The sequence below is a fragment of the Canis lupus genome, chromosome 19 (genome assembly GCF_003254725.2).
Source record: "Canis lupus dingo isolate Sandy chromosome 19, ASM325472v2, whole genome shotgun sequence".
NCBI lineage: Eukaryota > Metazoa > Chordata > Mammalia > Carnivora > Canidae > Canis > Canis lupus.
In genome coordinates this window covers 41048351-41068540 of record NC_064261.1, presented here as the reverse complement: position 1 = coordinate 41068540, position 20190 = coordinate 41048351, and the positions used below count along the sequence as shown (strand labels likewise).

General features: G+C 37.2%; 1 protein-coding gene across 1 annotated transcript in view; it reads right to left on the bottom strand.

Moving 5' to 3' along the window:
- THSD7B (thrombospondin type 1 domain containing 7B) overlaps window positions 1-20190 on the bottom strand; it is a 735307-nt gene that overhangs the window by 129289 nt on the left and 585828 nt on the right. The window lies entirely within an intron of this gene.

The following is a 20190-nucleotide window of genomic DNA, read 5'->3' as shown; positions in this document are numbered from 1 at the left end:
TGAGGAGGCAGTTCCACATGAGGGACTTCTTCATGAGTTGGAAAATGTCTCTTAGGCTAACTGCAAAGCCTCCCCAAGCTGGGTTGGGATTTTCCAGTGGCTTACTGAATATCCTATTCGTATCTCAAGGCATTCTTTCAAAATGAGGTTTTGATGCCAAATGTTTTGACATTTTGACAGGCTACAAAACTCAAAGCAGCAGGACTTTGTGTTGTTGCTGTTGTTTGGGTTTCAATGCAGTAAACACACATGTAGTTTCACTCAGTGGACTGTAAATAGAATTGGATGAAATCCAGAAACTGATTAGTCGATTATTTTAATGGGAAAAAAATCCATAAACAACTACCCTCACATAAAATTAAATCCCTCCAATGGATTTTTTACATAAGAGGCATGTGTTGAGAACTTACTTGTCCAGACTATGGTACAACAGTGTTTTTTCAATCATGGCTTCACATTTAAAATCACATAATAATCCTTTAAAAAACAGTGTTGCAAAAAAAATTGTTTTAATAAATAAATAAACAAAACTAAACAAAACAGAAAACAGTGTTGCCTGAGTAACACACCCTTGAGCTTACAGTGTGCCCTGGAGATCTGTAAGTAGAAGTTGCAAGGACTAGGTCACAGGCTAACTGAAACAGCATAATAGGTTAACCATGACTGGCTTAAACCCATTTTTATGAACGTGGTATGGCTGGATGTATTACTGACTGTACACATTTGGGGTCTATGAACATGAAAAAAGGAATGGAAGGAAGAATGGCTATGAAGAATGCAACCAACTGCGTCTGCTATATACTCCAAGTATCTCAAATTGTTAGAAATTTTCAGAGTGAGATGGGAAACTTACCAGAGCGTAGTTTGAAAATAAAAGTATTTATCATATCAATTTAGTTAGTACCCTTCTTATTTTGTGTGAGTACAATACACAAAAATAACTGGCAATGGCTCAGGAAAACGTGGGATCGGATTCAATAATGTTTAACTTTCTACCTTTAAAACCTCATGATTCAAGACACTGTGGGAAACTCCAAATGTGAGAAGAAATAGAACTTTCTGGCCCAGAAAATATGACAATCTTGTGAAGACATATTAGGACACACAAAAGTATCTGAAGATATATTGACAAATAAAATTAGTGTGACAATAATTGAATTTTGAATTAATGATAGGAGCTATTAATAAATAACAACTGCAACCCGTACTCACATCGCTGAATATATGCATAGTCCATTACTACCTGTGTGAATCCAAAATAAAATATATATATGTATATATATATACCATTACATTGACCTAAGGAAAGTATATCACTCCTTGCAGCATTTTTAGGTTGTGGCATTTATGATGTCAAACATTAATCCTCCAGAATATTCATTTAAATACACATTTCTACTTAGTAGCCACTATGTGGAACATCCTCCACAATGTGTTAGGGATATTTAAAGATGAATGAGATGCAATCCTTGCCATCAGACAGGTAAACAACTAGTTTGAATGCAATCACCCAGCACAAATGGTAGTAATTGGCAGACTCTTAAATGCAGAAATAATCTATCTGGAGCAAGTATATATTGTGTCATAACCTATAATTCTAAGTGCTCTGTTCTGCTCTGCTGAGAGACTTCTAATCATATTCTGCTTTGTTCTCATTTATGTAGCAGGTAGGTTTGCTACAAACTTTGCTCTTATGAAGTTGGGTTTATAATAATGTCAGTGAAGTAATACAAAGCAGTAGAAAGCCTGCAGCAAAACAAGTTGTAACTAAGGTTTTCTAAGTGCTAAGGAATGCCACAGTTGCCCCATCCTTATTCCTCCCTCTATATTAAAAAAAAAAAGCCACTCTGAATCATTCTTTCCCTCATCAGCAATTCAATCAATAAACTATGCAGCAAGAAATATGCTAAACACAGAGAAGAAAATGAAGCTTGTAAGGCAGCCACAACCGGGAAATTTCCAGCTTGTCATTATTCTATTTTTGAGACGAACAGATAGAGACACACTACCTGACTTGCTCATGTTACGAAAAAAAAAAAAAAAAAAAAAGAAGAAGTATAAAACTAGGAGTTAGGATTAGGTGTCTTATAGTTAAAGGCTGTTTACACAGGGTATCCGTGGGGGTTACGGCATCAAGAAGGGGCAAAGTGCAGGGCCATATGGGACACATGGGACGGTGCTTCATGACAATCAATGAGGCCTTGGAGCAGTGAGTGTCTTGTGCTTGAACATAAAGCAGAACATGAAGGGAGGGAACTCAACAGCTCAGGGACGCATGCCAGCAGAGCCTGGCTCTGCTCTGTGGACATTCTACAACTGACAGGCCCTCTAATGCTCTACCATGTGACACAGTGACCATATGCTAGGAGCACTCCTGCTCTGTGGGGAACCAGATGGTCAGAAAAATCTCAAAAACCAGGCAGATGCCAGCAACTCCTCTACTGTCCCTGATCTACCAGAAACAGCCTTGCCAGCTGGCATCTCCATCTCCTCTAACCATGCTCTCATCACAGAAAACAAACAGGGCTGAGACACTAACAGCTCTATTCCTGTATCAGCACAGCTCCGACAGTGAGAGATGAACTAATGACCAAAGGCAAAGGTCCAAAAAGGAGGCAAAGAGGCATGGGACGAGTATGAATGTGCCTTCCTCTGGGCTTCTTTTCCTTAGATGAGCTTGTGACGCACTTTGCATGGTCTACGATAAATTATTTATTGCATAATCTCCCTACTCATTAAAGAATAAGCTTCTCCATGACAGTGACTGTCTCACTGACTTCAGTCGTCACAACTCTTTCCCGGCACAGTGGCTGACACAGAGTGAGCACTCAACAAATATGTTTTGCTATTTTTTGTTAAGAATGATGCTGTGGTCATGAATTGAGATAGAATATGTATTAAATAAGGAATGTGATATTTACATAATATGGGGTCGTGACATACCAGGAATATCTCCTTTTCATCTAGAATTTCATACAAATTACACATCATCCCATAGGTGACACCCAAGTGGCTATCTGCCTCTATAGCAGGTTTGTCCCAATACCAGAAACAGCAACCCAACCCCAGCCCCACTCCAGCTCAGATAAATGATTAGAAACTGAAGGGTCTAATATTTTAATTTTCTCTGACCACAGACTGCCACATATAGTTTTCAAACAATTTTGGGGGGGGGGGTTAAAAGTCTAAGTGCTGATGGTTTTTAAGCAATAATCATGATTCATCCAGCATATTAAATTATCAAATATAATTCTGTAGAAATTTCATCTCTCTAGCATTATGAAAGCAATATTATATAACTGCAATTTAATATGAAGCACTGACATGCTTATTGGTTTCCTAGTACATATACTATGCCACAAAGATGCTAAAGATAAAATGTATATTATACCGAAGAATAGCATATGGATGGACTGGTTAAAAGGAAATCAAGCAATAAATGACCTTACTATTCTAACGAGTGCTCCTACTGCCACAGGACCTACTTAGGAGTCCTCAGACTTAAAATACACCTAGTCTTTAGAGGCATCTTTGTTTTACACATTTAATGCATTTAATGGAGAGTTGAAAATTAGTTTCAGTTCTGGATCCAGCTTCCCTTACATGAACAGGGTAACTAGTTCACTTACACCTCACTTGTTCATCTGTTGAGTAGGGGTACTTCAACGTACTAATGATGATGATTATATAGATAGAGTGCGTCTCTTAGTGTCTGGCCTATGGTTAGCATTCAATAACAATTAGATTCTATTAGTTATAGAAGATGCCATCATCATCTTTCATGAAACAGACCAATAATGTTGGATGGCTTTAAGAGAATTCGCTAATCCACACTCTTTTTCTTCAGAGAAAAGAAGCCGCACTCTACTAACTAATGTGTTATCAAAGTCACCCAACAAATCAGGGAGGAAAATGAAAATGTATCCTAATTCCAAGCTTAGAGCTTTTTCACCCAACTATTAAATAATACATACTGTTCTTAGGTTATTAAGGGTATCAGACAATATCAGAAACAGGGAATCTTTACCTCGTAGCATCTCTCTTGCAAAGTTCCCGTGACAAGGCTCCCATAGATAGGCTCTCTGTCTGTACCTGTTCAGCTATCTTTTAATATCAAAAAGGAAAGGACAATAGGTAGTGAAAGGTTTTGGTATTCTTTTGCTGACATTCACTCATTCTCTGAAATATATTCTCTTTTAAAAGTTCCCGTGACCAAGAAAAGTTGCTGTTCTTATATTTTAAGTATTTATGAATTTTTAAGAAGAATTTGAAGGAAACTATAAGGTCTACATGCATAAAAATAGGACCATTAACATCTCTACCTTATGGCAGATGCTTTTTTTTTCTTTCCTTTTGATGTGTTAGACATTTATCTATTAAATCTCAGCCCTATATTTTTCCTTCTATATTCACCTTCAAGCTGCTAGGGCTAGTAGCCTGCAATCTACAATTTGGAGGCTTCCTTGCCAGCAAGTTTCTCATTATACTCTGTCATTCATGTCAAAATGGAAATCACTAAAAAGTTAGACATTCAGCTTCTGGATGATCCTCCTATAGTGATGGTGGCAGCAGCCACCTAAGTTCCACTAATTAAGTATTTTAAAAGCAGCAGCTAGGCGTTCCATCAAATGGAGTAAAAACAGCTCCTATTCATGGTTGTGTGCATGATTACAGCAGCATCGAAGATAATTGTTCTAACAATCTTAGTGGCAAGAATGTTCTTATGAACATCAGCCCAAAGACAGTGGCATCTTCCTGACATCTGGGCTTTCTTCTTCTTTTCCAAAACTTCTGATACTTTTTAAAATATGTTTTTATTAGTTAATTATTTAAAGGATTATTTATTTATTTATTCATGAGAGATACACAGAGACAGAGAGGCAGAGACATAGGCAAAGGGAGAAGCAGGCTCCCTGTGGGGAGCCTGATATGGGACTCAATCCCAGGACCCCAGGATCACGCTCTGAGCTGAAGGCAGACACTCAACCAATTAGCCACCCAGGCATTCCCTGTTTATTTTTTTAAAAAAGATTTATTTATTTTATTTGAGAGAGAGAGCATGTGTGCACAAGCAGGGGGATGGGCAGAGGGAGAGGGAGAGAATCTCAAGCAGACTCCCTGCTGAGTGTGGAACTTCTCCCCAGTCTGGATCTCATAACCCTGAGATCATAACCTGAGCTGAAGTCAAGATTTGGACACTTAATGGACTGAGCCACCCAGGCATCTCTCTTTCTAAGTTTTCCTCATAAAAAAAAAAAAAAAAAAAAAAAAAAAAAAAACATACACACACACACACACACACATCTTGTGGCTTAACTAGATTTGTGTTAATTTCCTGAGTGAACAATGACTGATAAATACACTGAATTTTTACAATAACTCTTCAAGCCAGTATTATTACCTCCACTTTGCAGATGAAAAAATAATTCTTGGAAAAGTTAAGTGATATGCCCAGGGTGATCAGGCCAACAAAATAATTAGAAATGGAACTATAGTTTTATTGAGCTCAAATATCCTATATTTCAATGTTAAGAACTACCTATTTAAGCAATGTATGACAGTTTTAAGGGTATTTTATTCTAATTTTGAAATGATATGTAATAAATTTATAAAACCTGGAAAAATACAAGGAATAAGCATTGCCTCCTGGATTTTCAAGTGAACTGAGCAGTGCTCTGATAACTCCCCATTGTCTTTAATTGATGTGACATACAATACGTATATGCTGTCATATATGTTAGGAGTAAGGAAGGATGCAAGGTCAGTTTTGAGTCACTTATCAATTCTCAATTGGTGTTTAGTGGGAAAACACTATCAATAATGAAAAGAGACAGTCACAGAAAGGGTAGGAAAAAGAAAAAAATACAGTGAGGCACAAAGATAGAGAGTAACTGAATTATTACTTTGAGACATAAAAATTGTATTTTACAAAGATAAATGGAATGTTATAGTCATACTCTGCATCTGACACAATTTATATCTCCTTTCAGAGCCCCTGGATATCACCTGTCTCCCATTACTCCAGCTTTGATCATAGAGACTCCCACCTTCAATGGCTGCCAATCTGCAAACTCCACTCCTTGCTGGGACAACCTCAATTAGGCGTCAGGTTGTAGAATAGCCCTAACTCTGTTTCCTCTAGCTTTGCCTCAAAATCTGTTTTCCATAGTACCCTGAGTAAAATAGAAGGCAAAAAAAAAAAAAAAAAATCAATGAAAAATTTACCTATTTGAGTTAAATTATGTTTGTTAAATTTAAAAGATTTTTGTTATATTTAATATGTGGCCACAACCTTTAAAAGTTATCGAAGCCTTGAAATTTATCAAAGACAATGTATTTATGTCTACTTGCCATATTTGGATCATAGTTTTTTCTAACAAACTATTAAAAGATTTTTGCTTTTCTGCTCCATTGACAAGCCTAATTTTTTATGTGAAGCTGAATCCTCCACTCTCCACTTCTCTGCTTTCAATTAAAACATCAATGCTACAGAGAGGTCATCAATTTTTCAACAGTTACTTTATTATGCCCTTTCAGATACGTGTTGCAGCAAAACTTCATATCTCCCCCCCAAATCCTCCACTTCAAATAATTCATGCAGAATGTGACAATGTAACCTGCTTCTTCTTATCTGACCTGTTGACTATATTGAGTATGAATTGGAGAAACAAACTACATTGTTAAAAATATGATAAACAAGCCCTGATTGCTTAAAGAATCTTGAGCTCTTCAATGTGAGAAAGCTTGAGGAAGACACCAGGAAATATCAGAGATCTATACAGTATATTCTTCTGAGGTTTTCAGTGGTGTTGCTTAAACATTCAGTGTTTTTATTCTTTTAAAGTTTAATTCAGCTAGTGTCAGAAGGTGAGTAATAGTCCTTGAAAAGCTTTGATATTATCCCAGGTTTGCTTCTCAAATGCTATGAAAGAAGAGACTCTATATGCTGGTGATTATTCCAGAATGCCTGAATTTAAATCCTGGCTCTGCCATTTAGTGGCTAGAAGATCTTAGGCAAGACATTTATTCTGTTCGTACTTAGTTTACTCATCTAAAATGAGGTCAATAATAATACTGTCTCACAGGAGAGCTGTGAAGATAAAATACATGATTACACAGAAAGAATTAAGAATCGTGCCTGCATTAATATAATCTTTAAATACAATAAATCTTTTATTGTAGACTTTTCAAGATCCTTTAAAAGTCTGATTAAAGACTTTTAAATGAAAAACATTAATTTAGAAAATAAAACCTTACATACATACAGATTCCATGCATGATTTCAAACAATTTATGAAAGACATTTAAAATAAAATGTAAGAATTTTACTTCTAACAATGCTTTAATGAGGAACATGGCTGGTTGGACCTTGCAGAAAACAAGTTTTAAATTGGTAAACTGTTAAAAATAACCATTTCAGGACATTGAAAAATAAAGGTAAGCAATGAATTGCATCGGTTTATTTATAAAATACTGCTAATTTATCCATAAGAATAGATTTTGTGGCCATATTGCTGGATACATTCCCATTACCTCGGTTCAGTGGTGCAATACTATAGCTCTACCAAACGGCATTTATAGACTCAGTGGCAAACCAGAGCAGGTGGCAAAACAACCAGAAATTTAAGTGAGGAACTTTGCCAATGGGAAAAATCTAGAAAGGCTGAAAAATTACTGGTTTACTCTTCTATTACACACCAGGGATGCAGGTGAAAAATGAAAGCCTGGGGAGTAGTGTGGATTTGCCATGCTTTTAAGTCCATCTGTCAACCAACAAGCAGCTCAGGGGATAGAGGATGGAAACTTTACTGGAATGGGATGTATGAACATAACCTCTGTATATATCACTGACTGACCATGAAACTGCAAGAAACCAGGCTATTAACACTGAGAAGACATATCAGAGACTGTACACTACAGGGCAAACAGATTTTTAAGTCCAGAGAATTTAACTAACTGTTAAAATAGTACAATAGCCCTCAGAATAACAGGATGCTAGAATAAAAGTAACTACAACATATTATCTACATTGTCCAGTTCCTCACAAAAGAAATTATTTGACATGCAAAGAAAAAAGAAAGTTATCAATACATAGGGAAAAAAAAAAAACAGTCCATAGAAATTGACTTGGAATGGATAGGACTAAGACTTCAAACTAGCTAACCTAAGTCTGCTTAAACTTATGGAAAATAGATACAAAGAAGTGGAAGGATATATATTCAAAGAATTGAAAACATATGGAAATAATGAGCAAATAAATAAATATGAGAACAGATCAATATCCAATTCAAATAAGACACAGAATAATATTTAAGGGAAATGAACAGAGCCTCAGAAATCTGCAATACAATAGCAAGCATTCCAACATTCATATAATTGAAGCTCCAGAAGAAGATGAGAGTGGGAAACAGTAAGAAAAAATATTTTAACAAACATAAATCTTGAAAGTAGCAAGAGAAAAATGACAAATCACATACAAAGTAAAAACTATATGATTAATGGTAGAATTATCTTCAGAAACAGTGGAATGCAGAGCACTGGAATATCATTCAAAGTGCTAACAGAAAATAAAAATCAATGAAGATTTTGACGTCCATCAAAATTTTTCTTCAAAAATGAAAGTGAAATAAAGACTTTTCCAAAATAAGGAAAACCAGAAAGCATTTGTTGGCAGGAAAACTATGTTATAAAACATACTAAAAGAAGTGCTTTAGGCAGAAGAAAAATAACACAAAATGATAACTTAGCTGCACTGGAAGAAATAAAGAGCACCAGAAATGGTAAATATGGGTAAATAACACACACACACACACACACACACACACACACACACACACATTTGCATTTCTTTTTTTCTTAACTTCTTTAAGACTCAGAATTGTGTAAAGCAGAATTTTTAATGTTATTTTGGGGGGGTGTAAGGCATAGAGATATAATATACTTGACAACAATGCAAAATAGATGGGTGAGATAGAGCTACACTTGTGCAAAGTTCCTATATTTTATCAAAAGCCAGTATGAGATTATAATAAATTAAAGATGGTATTATAATCCCTAGAGCAATAACTTTATTTTTTTTTAAGATTTTATTTATTTATTCATGAGAGACACAGAAAAGCAAAAAACCAGGCAGAGGGAGAAGCAGGCTCCCTGTGAGGAGACTGATGTGGGACTTGATTTCAGGACCCTAGGATCATGACCTGAACCAAAGGGAGACACTCAATCACTGAGCCACCCAGGTGCCTGAGCAGTAACTTTATATTTTTAAGGATTTTATTTATTCATTCATGAGACAGAGAGAGAGAAAGAGGTCGAGACAGAGGAAAAGGGAGAAGCAGGCTCCATGCAGGGAGCCCGATGTGGAACTCAATCCTGGGTCTCCAGGATCACGCCATGGACCAAAGGCAGGAGCTAAACTGCTGAGCCAATAACTCCGGGGACGCCAGAGTTATTGCTCCAGCGTCCCCGGAGCAATAACTTTAAAAAGAGTAAAGGAATATATCTAAAAAGTCAATAGAGAAGATAAAATGACTATTTTAATTCATAAAAGAGGAAAGAAAGGAGCAATAAAAAGAACTAGAAAACAAGTAGCTAAATACTGTATCTAAATCCAACCCTATGAATTATATTGAATGTTAACTTACTAAACACATCAAACAGTAGAAATTTTCAGACTGGGTAAAAAAGAAACTCCAACTATGTATAATGTGCATAGGAAACACACTTTAAAATTTAAAAATGTAAATAGGTTGAAAATAAAAGGGTGGAAAAAGTTAAGCCAATAAAATAAATAGGAGTTGGAACTGCTTTAATTCCAGAGAAAACAGACTTCAAGAGAATAAATATTCTTAGAGAAAGGAACTTCATGTTTAATGATAAAAAGGATAATAAATCATAAGTCTATAACAGTTACCAAAGTAAAAGAATCAAACTACAGGGAAAATGGCAAAGGAACATGAGGGACATCTGGGGGATAAGAGAAGTGTTCTAAAACTTGATTTTGGAAGTAGCCAAAATTCATCTCACTGTAAACTTAGAATGGCTGGAGTCTACTGTTATACAAAATACACATAAAAGAGGAAAGAAAAAAAAATATACAGAGAGAGATAGGAAGATGACCTTAGCCTCCATAGGGCTGTCCAGGGTTTGGAGGGCCCTGGGCAACTATTTTTGGTAATGTCCCTATCTATAGAAGCAATTTGAGTGCTCCAAAATCAACGTCAGTACTCTTCTGTTAGCCTGATCTCATATGATCCTGAAAAGAAATTATGCTGTGGTCATCGAGAATGACTCACTGACTGGCCAGGTTGCCTCTCAGGTATGAGGACCTGCCATAGTGCCCAAGACAGCGGCAGTCCATGGAGTTTTCTGAGGTAGAAAACGAGACACATCCTACATAAGTCTAGGTCTGGCTCAGGACCCATCCTAGATGCTTGGATGATTTTAGGCAAACGATATTTTCTATCATGGAGGGAACTCCCAAAACTCAAAATCCTTTGAGAGGAGTCAGGATTACCAGGCACAGGGCCAGTGGTAATACTGAGACTGTGCTTATATATGTACATTTGCTTTCATTAATTCAGTTAAAAAATGAGGTCTTCAGATAAATCAAATCTAAACTCGGTTAACTTGTCTGTTTTCAAACACTTTAGGGTATTTCAGTACTATTTAGCAAATATAGTGATTGTTGTGTTCCAGTTACTATTTTAAATGTTTAGCAAATATTAACCTCTTTCATAATGATAAAAACTTTGTGGGGTAATGCTGTTAGCCTAAACCATCTTTCTAAAAAATCTATTTTATCTACCATAAATTAAAAAGAGGGGCAGAAAAAAAAAAAAGGAAGGAAAGCAGAGAGGGAGGGAAGAAAATGGATTTGAATATAGCAAATCTCAAGATTTGAAATTCAGCTCCTAGTTGAAGGGAAATTATAACTTTTCAATGAGCTTTATTCTCATTTTTACTTATTTCAGGCTTTCACTAAAGTCACAGAAAGGAAGTGCGGGGATCTAGGATTTCATGGAGTTTGCTACCTGCCTGTAGTGGCAGAGCTACCTAGTAACAGAACAGTTCTCACTGAGTCCTGTTGACTCCAACAAACTTCACTCCAGAATTTCCAAATCACCAAACTCCAAAGTCACAGGAGTTTGTCGCTGGTGGGGAAAAAACAGTAGACTTTCTGGTATGATTTATATTCTGGAAATCCCAAACGCATATTGCGTGATTGCAGTTTGACCTCCCCCAGGCTGGCAATTCTTGGGTTTTGTGTTGAGGTGGCTCTATTTTCAGTGGTTTAAAAAGAAGCCTAAAGGTAGGATTGTTACTTTCTGGCATGGAAGTGAGACGCATTTGTAATTTCCCTCCCACCGCTAGCTGACATTGTAAGATGGTTGACAAACAGGCCAGATTTTGGATGACTGCAAATGCTCTATTCCTGGAGGGATTATCTATTTTCCTTTCAAGGATGTAATTATGTACCATGCTGCCCTCCCAAATATCTTTAAGTACCTAAGTCTGCCAGCTGAGCTTGTATTGTTATCCGAAAGTAAATACTACTTTCTTCAGAAAACACCAATTATGTGATTATTTCTTGCAAGCCTCTGGAGATGAGTGTGTCTGCTGAGTTTAAGTTTGTCAGTTCACTTTTCTTTCCATTTGCTGCACAGGACCCCTTTCTGACTCAGAAATTTTTACTATTAGCTGCCTCCTGAGCCCAGGAGACAGGCGGTCTTACAGTAGCTTCCAAGACATTCCCACACAACAAAGGCTTAAAGTCTATTACCACTGTATCAAGTTTTTATCATGAGGTCATCAGAAAACTTGAAAGAACATTGTAAAGAGAGTGAAAGATGCCCACTCTCTGAAGCTTTTTGTGTGGTAAAGGCTAATGGATAAGCTATTTGTGGGCTTTCCTGAACCTCCCCCCTGAGTATTTACCTAAGACTTTCCACATCCCCTTTGCTCTCTTCAAAGCAATGCTTCAGAGTCAGAAGTACAGACAATCAAAGGCAGGTAGATTCATTCTTCTTAGAGAATAAAAGGCTGGTTGATATTAGTATAAAAATAAGAATTTGAATAAGTTTTTATCCAGCAATACTGAAGAAATTAAAAGGAAATAAGAAAATGCCTATACTTGCTAGAAAATGGTTTTCCCACAGGCGTAACAAATCTCTAGAGCAAACTGCCTTCAGATGTAACCAGAATTACTTATAAGAGAGACATCTAAATGCTTTTTGTGCTTATAAAAGTCATTTCTGAAACAAAGCCACTGACTGTATTAATGATGGTTCTAGTTTCTGTAAGTTTGATATTTTAACATCTACGATATATATATATATATATATATATATATATATATATATATATATATATATCCTGATAATATGTCTGATTTACCTTGCCATGGTCTTTTGTCTCCCTCAACTAACCCAACTACTCCTTAGGGGGATCTTCTTCCCAGAGTTGTGCTTTTTCACATACAAACCAATCAGTCCAGAGCCCATACCCAAATAACTTCTTTATGAGGCTTTCAGGCTCCTGGCTACTATACATCTGTCCTGATCATCCCTGGAACTGATACCAAACTAGAGACAATCCTTTTGCCCCAGAGCCCACTGAAATGATTTGAACTAGCTAATCCTAAACCTGCTTAGCCTGCCTCACCCATTCCCTCCTGTGAGAAGCACAATAAAGGCTCTTGGACACAGGAGTTCTCCACTCCCCCACAGCCTCACTGCCAAACCTGGTGCTTTTCAGTGTGGCCGTGTGTGGTGTGCTCCCTCTTTTTTTTTTTTTTTTAAGATTTATTTATTTATTTATTTATTTATGATAGACATAGAGAGAGAGAAAGAGGCAGAGACACAGGAGGAGGGAGAAACAGGCTCCATGCCGGGAGCCCGATGCGGGACTCGATCCCGGGACTCCAGGATCGCACCCTGGGCCAAAGGTAGGCGCTAAACCGCTGAACCACCCAGGGATCCCCTGTGCTCCCTCTTCTTGGGATTGATGAGTAACAAACTACCTATTCAATGACAGTTATCACCTGATCTATTTGTCTTACTATGTTTCCAATTTTCTATTAATATATATTTTAAAATCTAGTATTTATTATGCAAAATTACAATTCTATGTACATCATTCCAGATGGCTGGTCACAGATAATTGGTCCAGGATGATCATGTGACACAGAGAAACCATCTAAAGAATGGACAATGGGCAATGAGTTGATCTGGGATATAAGTCCAATGGAACTAGGCTTTGTGGATTACAAGTGTAGGAGTAATGGGAAAATCGGATATCCACATGAAGAAGAATGAAACTAGACCACTCTCTTACACCATACACAAAGATAAACTCAAAATGGATGAAAGATCTAAATGTGAGACAAGATTCCATCAAAATTCTAGAGGAGAACACAGGCAACACCCTTTTTGAACCCGGCCACAGTAACTTCTTGCAAGATACATCTATGAAGGCAAAAGAAACAAAAGCAAAAATGAACTATTGGGACTTCATCAAGATAAAAGCTGCACAGCAAAAGAAACACTCAACAAAACTCAAAGACAACCTACAGAATGGGAGAAGATATTTGCAAATGACCTATCAAATCAAGGGCTAGTATCCAAGATCTATAAAGAACTTATTAAACTCAACAGCAAAGAAACAAACAATTCAATCATGAAATGGGCAAAAGACATGGACAGAAATCTCACAGAGGAAGACATACACATGGCCAACACGCACATGAGAAAATGCTCTGCATCACTGGTCATCAGGGAAATACAAATCAAAACCACAATGAGATACCACCTCACACCAGTGAGAATGGGAAAATTAACAAGACAGGAAAAAACTAATGTTGGAGAGGATGTGGAGAAAGGGGAACCCTCTTGCACTGTTGGTGGGAATGTGAACTGGTGCAGCCATTCTGGGAAACTGTGTGGAGGTTCCTCAAAGAGTTAAAAATAGATCTGCCCTACGACCCAGCAATTGCACTGCTGGGGGTTTACGCCAAAGATACAGATGCAGTGAAATGCTGGGACAGCTGCACCCCAATGTTTCTAGCAGCAATGTCCACAATAGCCAAACTGTGGAAGGAGCCTCGGTGTCCATCGAAAGATGAGTGGATAAAGAAGATGTGGTTTATGAATACAATGGAGTATTACTCAGCCATTAGGAAGGACAAATACCCACCATTTGCTTTGGTGTGGATGGAACTGGAGGGTATTATGCTGAGTGAAATAAGTCAATTGGAAAAGGACAAACATTATATGGTCTCATTCATTTGAGGAATATAAAAATTAGTGAAAGGGAATAAAGGGAAAGGAGAGAAAATGAGTGAAAATATCAGTGAGGGTGACAAAACGTGAGAGGCACCTAACTCTGGGAAACAAACAAGGGATACTGGAAGGGGAGGTGGGGGGGTGGTTGGGGTGACCGGGTGATGGGCACTGAGGGGGGCACTTAACGGGACGAGCACTGGGTGTTATGCTATATGTTGGCAAATTGAACTCCAATAAAAAGTTTTTTTAAAAAAAGTGTAGGAGTAATGGGATCACAAATGTGGACTGATCAATAACTGGGTGCTTTCCACCACTGCAATCCAAAGTGCAGTACTTGGACCAGGGGCAAAAGCAGATCATGGGAACACATCAGAGCTGCGGAATCTTAGATCCCTCGGAGGACATGCTGACTCAGAATCTGCCTTTTTACAAAAATCCCTAAATGACCTCTATGCTCATTGAAAAGGGCCACTTCTGGTGGTCATGAGAATCATCTCTCAATACCACAAACTGCTGAACTCTGAAACCCTTCACTGTGTTAGTACTGAGACAAGCTTCCCAGCAGCTGCTCCTAGCTTGTAACTGATTGCAACAGGAATATTATGTAGGCCCATTGTCGGGAAACCAGGGACTCCCGCAACAGGTAAACTTGACTCAAGGACTCTGGTGACCTTGCTGAATTTTCCTTAGAACTGTATTCTAAGATGTCTGCACCAACCTTCCTTGCCTCGCTCTCTCCTTCACTCAGAGTCAGACCTGCACTGTGGTGTGATGGCTCTACCAATACTACTGTGTTTTCTCCCACAGGCATGACCCCAATAAACTGCTGACACCTTTAATCCTATCTGAGAGTCTGCCTTTTGAACAACTTGGATTAACCCACAACCTACACCATTTCAAGTAGCAGATCTACAGATCTACAAAAACTACAAAAATGACAAAGAAACTGCCTGAGTTTGAATTACATGGATATAGATATTTATCTTCCCTCGAGAGAAGCAGGTCTCAGATATCTCTTCCTAAAGTTATGATCTAAGACTAAATATCAGACAAATGTTGGACCCCAGGTAAGTACATAGAAAAGGCAAAAAAAGGGGTACTTTTCTAAATCTGTGATAGGGATCTGATTTTTGTTTGACTCAATCATATTTTTATTATATCAACAACTATTTTACGTAAAGATCATACTAAGTCTCCTTATTGAAAGGACAGGTGTTGGAATTGTTGCTATTACTTTGAGCAAGTTCATAAAAATAGCCAACCTACATGGATTAGATGGGAAGGAAATAATCCAACATCAACTCTGAAAGCTGATATCTCAGCAGAGCAGAATAGGTTGAGAAACAAGAGATAGACCTTTAAATCCTTTAAATTAGGCAGATGAAATAATAAATATTATCACCTAAAATACATACAAAATATTCTTTCCCTTACATTGTATTCCAACATATAAGCATATATAATTTGCTTGTATTTCTACAGTACTCTAAGAATGTTATAAACTTATCACCCTGAAAAGAAACATTATGAGCCAAGACCCAGGGAATTAGAGATCCTGCACAGGACTGAGATGGACCAGAAGAGGTCTTCAAAGTAAATATAGTTTGAAGATAAGGTATGTTCAGTACCATAAAGGGGACAATCACTGATTGGGTGAATCCTCTACAGGAACCGATTTCTCTTTTCTACACTTTAAGTGGGTATTATCCCCATTTAATAGGGGAGGGACCCAGAGTTCATAGAAGTTATGGAACTTGAATGAAAATTATGCATTAAGAAAGTAATAATCTGGAAGTTGAAAGCAGATCTGTTTTGTATCAAATCCAGTGCTATTTTTACTGCTGTCCAGCTGCGTTGCTTAATATTCTTCTCATGAGAAAAGCATAAACATAAGATTATATAACTATAGTATCTATATATGCAGAAGGGTAGAATTTTCAAAACACTTTCACATGTTTCTGTCCCCTAACACAGCACATGCTTACTAGTACTGCATATGGTGACAAGCTTAGGATGGGGAACATTGCTTCAACTAGAGTGGTAGTTACACAAGTGTATAAACTTGCCATAATTCATTGAACCGTACAGTATACTTAGAAATGCATCTTATTATAAATATTATAAATTAAACCTCAGTGAAGTTGATTTTATGAGTTAAAAAAAAAAAGTGTCCCAGAGTTATAACAATGGTATGCTTACATATTATATGTTCCATTTGGATGCATGATATTCTGCAAATAGCCATGATAGAATGAAAGTTTTGCTTAAAAATATCATTTTGTCTCCACTGCTTCTTTGGAAATGTTCTTATCATATATAGGCCATTACATAATATGTATAATCTGCAATAATGACTATCATTCTCTAAAAATTACACAGGGCAAAGATTTTTTTCCAATCACATTATATTCTATGAACATACACACTTTGCATGATTTTCTGCAGTGCTTTAAGAACATAAATTCATCAACCTGAAAATAAACATCATAAACCATGAGCCATAGAGTCAAAGATATCATAGGAGGCTGAGATTGATTAGAAGTGGTCTTTTAAGTAAGGGCAATTTAAGGAAAAGGTAAGTCACCCCTGGGTTAATCAAAGTGGAGACTGTCCCAAGGTGTAAAAATTTCAATTCATTTAAATTTACCCAGTTAATATTTATTGCAGCCATGATGAAAATGTTAGTTCCCCAGAGTCAGCTAATTTTGCCACATTTTAGTCTTAATCCACAAGTAAAGTAGGTGATTTGGAAGCATTTACTTAGGGCCAAGTTTAGAAAGGAGCTAGATTTTATTCAATTTGCCCTTGAGGTTCCCTGAACAGACTCAATGCACTCCCTTTCAAATGTCAGAGTTGTTTCTTCTCTTTCTCTCACAACATACGTGGACACAGTACACACACACACACACACACACACACACACATATGTATCTACCTATCTATATTTAAGGAATTATGTTGTACAGTGATCCTCCTGATTTGACTACTAAGAGAACTGCTAAAGTGCAAAATCATTTTGATGAAAGAATGTTAATGGTGAAAGAATAATAAACACGAGGATCCTAGTTTTAATGCACACAACCTGACTTCATCACCATGGGTTTTATTATCTAATATATTTTCAGTTTATGCTAAAACATTTCACCATGCATCATTTATTGGTTTATGAGTTTCTTGCATTTAGGCTTAGGATAAGCACTGAGAGCAGACAAATCAACACTTTTAGCTTGTGCATTGATCATCAGTGCCCATTTAATCCTTTCCTGTTTAAATTACTCAATTCATTAGCCAGACCACAGCCGCAAAAGCACTTCCCAGTTGCATTCAGGAGAAGCTCAACATTCTGCATTGTAGGAAAGCCATGCCTGGATTTCTCTAACTACCCTTACATTTAGGCTCTGAATTTAACTTACCTCAGCTCTTCTGTGGCTTTAGAGATGTTAATTTCCTCCTTAACCCACAATTAGGGGAGTATATCATAGGCAATTTTCTTAAATAAATACTGAATTAAATGCAAATTACTTGAGTGATTCTTATAAGTACAATCATATTAGTAATGCATCCATGACTCTTTTGTGTTGTGGGAAGGGGACAGGGCTAAATTTTATTCTATTTCAAGGCAAGTTTCCCATCTCTGAAGCCATCTACACTAGTATCAATTAATATAAGTAAAACAAATGGATGGAAGAATGGATTCATTTTCATAGCACGTCAGAAAAAAAATCCAATCAAAACCTTTTTTAGAAATGACCTGTTTTCACCTCTTTAATAAAACACCTTTACCAAATTCATTGTTTTCTTTTAGAAAATGGATGCAGAACACCTCAAGGTGATAGTGAAATAATTCTGATATTAAGAGTGAATTCATTCTGCATTCTATACTGACAGGGCTTCCATTTTATTGTAGATATTTTGTGTGCAGAGATATACCATTTTCTGTTAAGAGAGATCATTCCCCCTCCTCTCTGCTACATTGTGGCTCCTCCTTTCAGTCTATGAATACCCTTCAAAGTTGGTTAAAGAGACACCTTTCCATAGTATACACCTATCATTTTGTTTAATCCTTAGGGAAGCCCCCATAAATACATATTAGTATGCATATTTTACACATTTAAGAAGTAGTTTCAGGGAGTCTAAGTGACTTTCAGGGTTGCACTGATAGTAGGTCATGGACCTGGAAGGCAAACATAAGGGAGCCTGACTTAAAACAGGCTTTTCTAATTCCCTCATTTGCTTTGTTGTGTTAATTCTCTAGGCTCTGGAAACTCTCAAGAACAAACTGGCATCTATCAAACCGAAATGTGAAGTGGGCCATCAGCCTGAATACGCACATCTATAATCAAGATCTTTGGTATTGAGCCAACAAGATGCATCTCTGAATTACTCACATAAGCACTTTAATTTGTATTTTTGATAGCAGATCTAAACAGAGTCAGAACTTATTCTTAGCTTATGTTAGGTTGTTTTATTATACTATCTTACACACCCAGATAGGTTTTGTTACCCAACATTCTTTATTCTGAGGTTTCATAATGGGTCACAATTTCACTAATGACTGATGATTTTCAAGTAAAGAGGAGTCTTCAAATGGAACTGAGGATTTTTTTCTGAACTCCATGCTTACATAGCGGGTGTCTTGAAATCCGTCTGCTTTTGTTATTTTTCCTCCTACGTTATCAGAGATTAGACACCACTACAGTCATTTACTATCCATTTTTTCTTCATAAGCTGCATTCCTCTTGATTTAGAATATTTTAACCTCATCTTCCCCAGCTGCTCCCCGCCAGCCCTGCCCTGGGATTTATATGTATTCCAATATCCTTCTCATTGATCACAGTTCATATAGTATGGCCTGATCTCTTGCAACGTGTTCCTTCCCCCAAAATTTGGTATTCCTCAAGAAGGAGAGGGAGGAGGACAGTGGGGATAGTTACACCTACTCACTTTCAGCTATAGTCAGCTACCATCACTACATGGCATTTCTCAATCAATCCTCTCCTCTGCTCTACCTCATATTCCTCATTGTTGATACACTCTGTTTGTGAAGCCACTTAGATTTTCCATATCAAGCAGGCCAGGTGGCTCAGTGGTTTAGTGCCGCCTTTGGCCCAGGGCGTGATCCTGGAGACCCGGGATCAAGTCCCACGTCGGGCTCCCTGCATGGAGCCTGCTTCTTCCTCTGCCTACGTCTCTGCCTCTCTCTCTGTGTGTCTCTCATGAATAAATAAATAAAATATAAAAAAAAAAAGGTTTTCGATATCATCATAGCTCATGGAGCCGCTGGAGAGAATACTATTACCCATTGATGGGCATTGCTAAGAATGTAAGCAATTCAATACTTATCAGATATAAATAGCATCAGAATCATATGAAAACCCATCAGAGTTCATAGGCTGATATTCTTTGATATAAGATGTTGAAAGAGCATAAGTAGAAGATGAGAGGGCTCCTCCACCACAAATTTCAGAGTGGATGCAAAATCAGAGGAATGAGTTGCAAGAAAATAATGAACTGTTGGAATGAGAAAATTATTTTGTTGTTACTCATGGAAGCATCAGTTAAAATGTATTTGTGCTTCGACCTGGCTAAAAATATCCATATCCTTTTTTTCTGCAGGTGCCAAGATATATTTAAAGTTTCTCAAAATAATGCAGGTTGGGCAAGTCTCTGAAAACTCTATATTAACTTATGTTTACAATGAACAATTGAGACTAAAAGAAGAATTGGTCTTACATTAGATTGGAATAGATATATTGAAGAAGCAAATGTTCTGTGGACCTCACTATCTTCCATGGAGATAATAAATCCCATTAGATCAAAATTGAGATTTTTTTAGTCTTATCACCAGACCTCCCATTTTGTGTGTCTCCTAAAAGAGGCTCCCAGAGTACTCCAAGTTTTCTAGAAG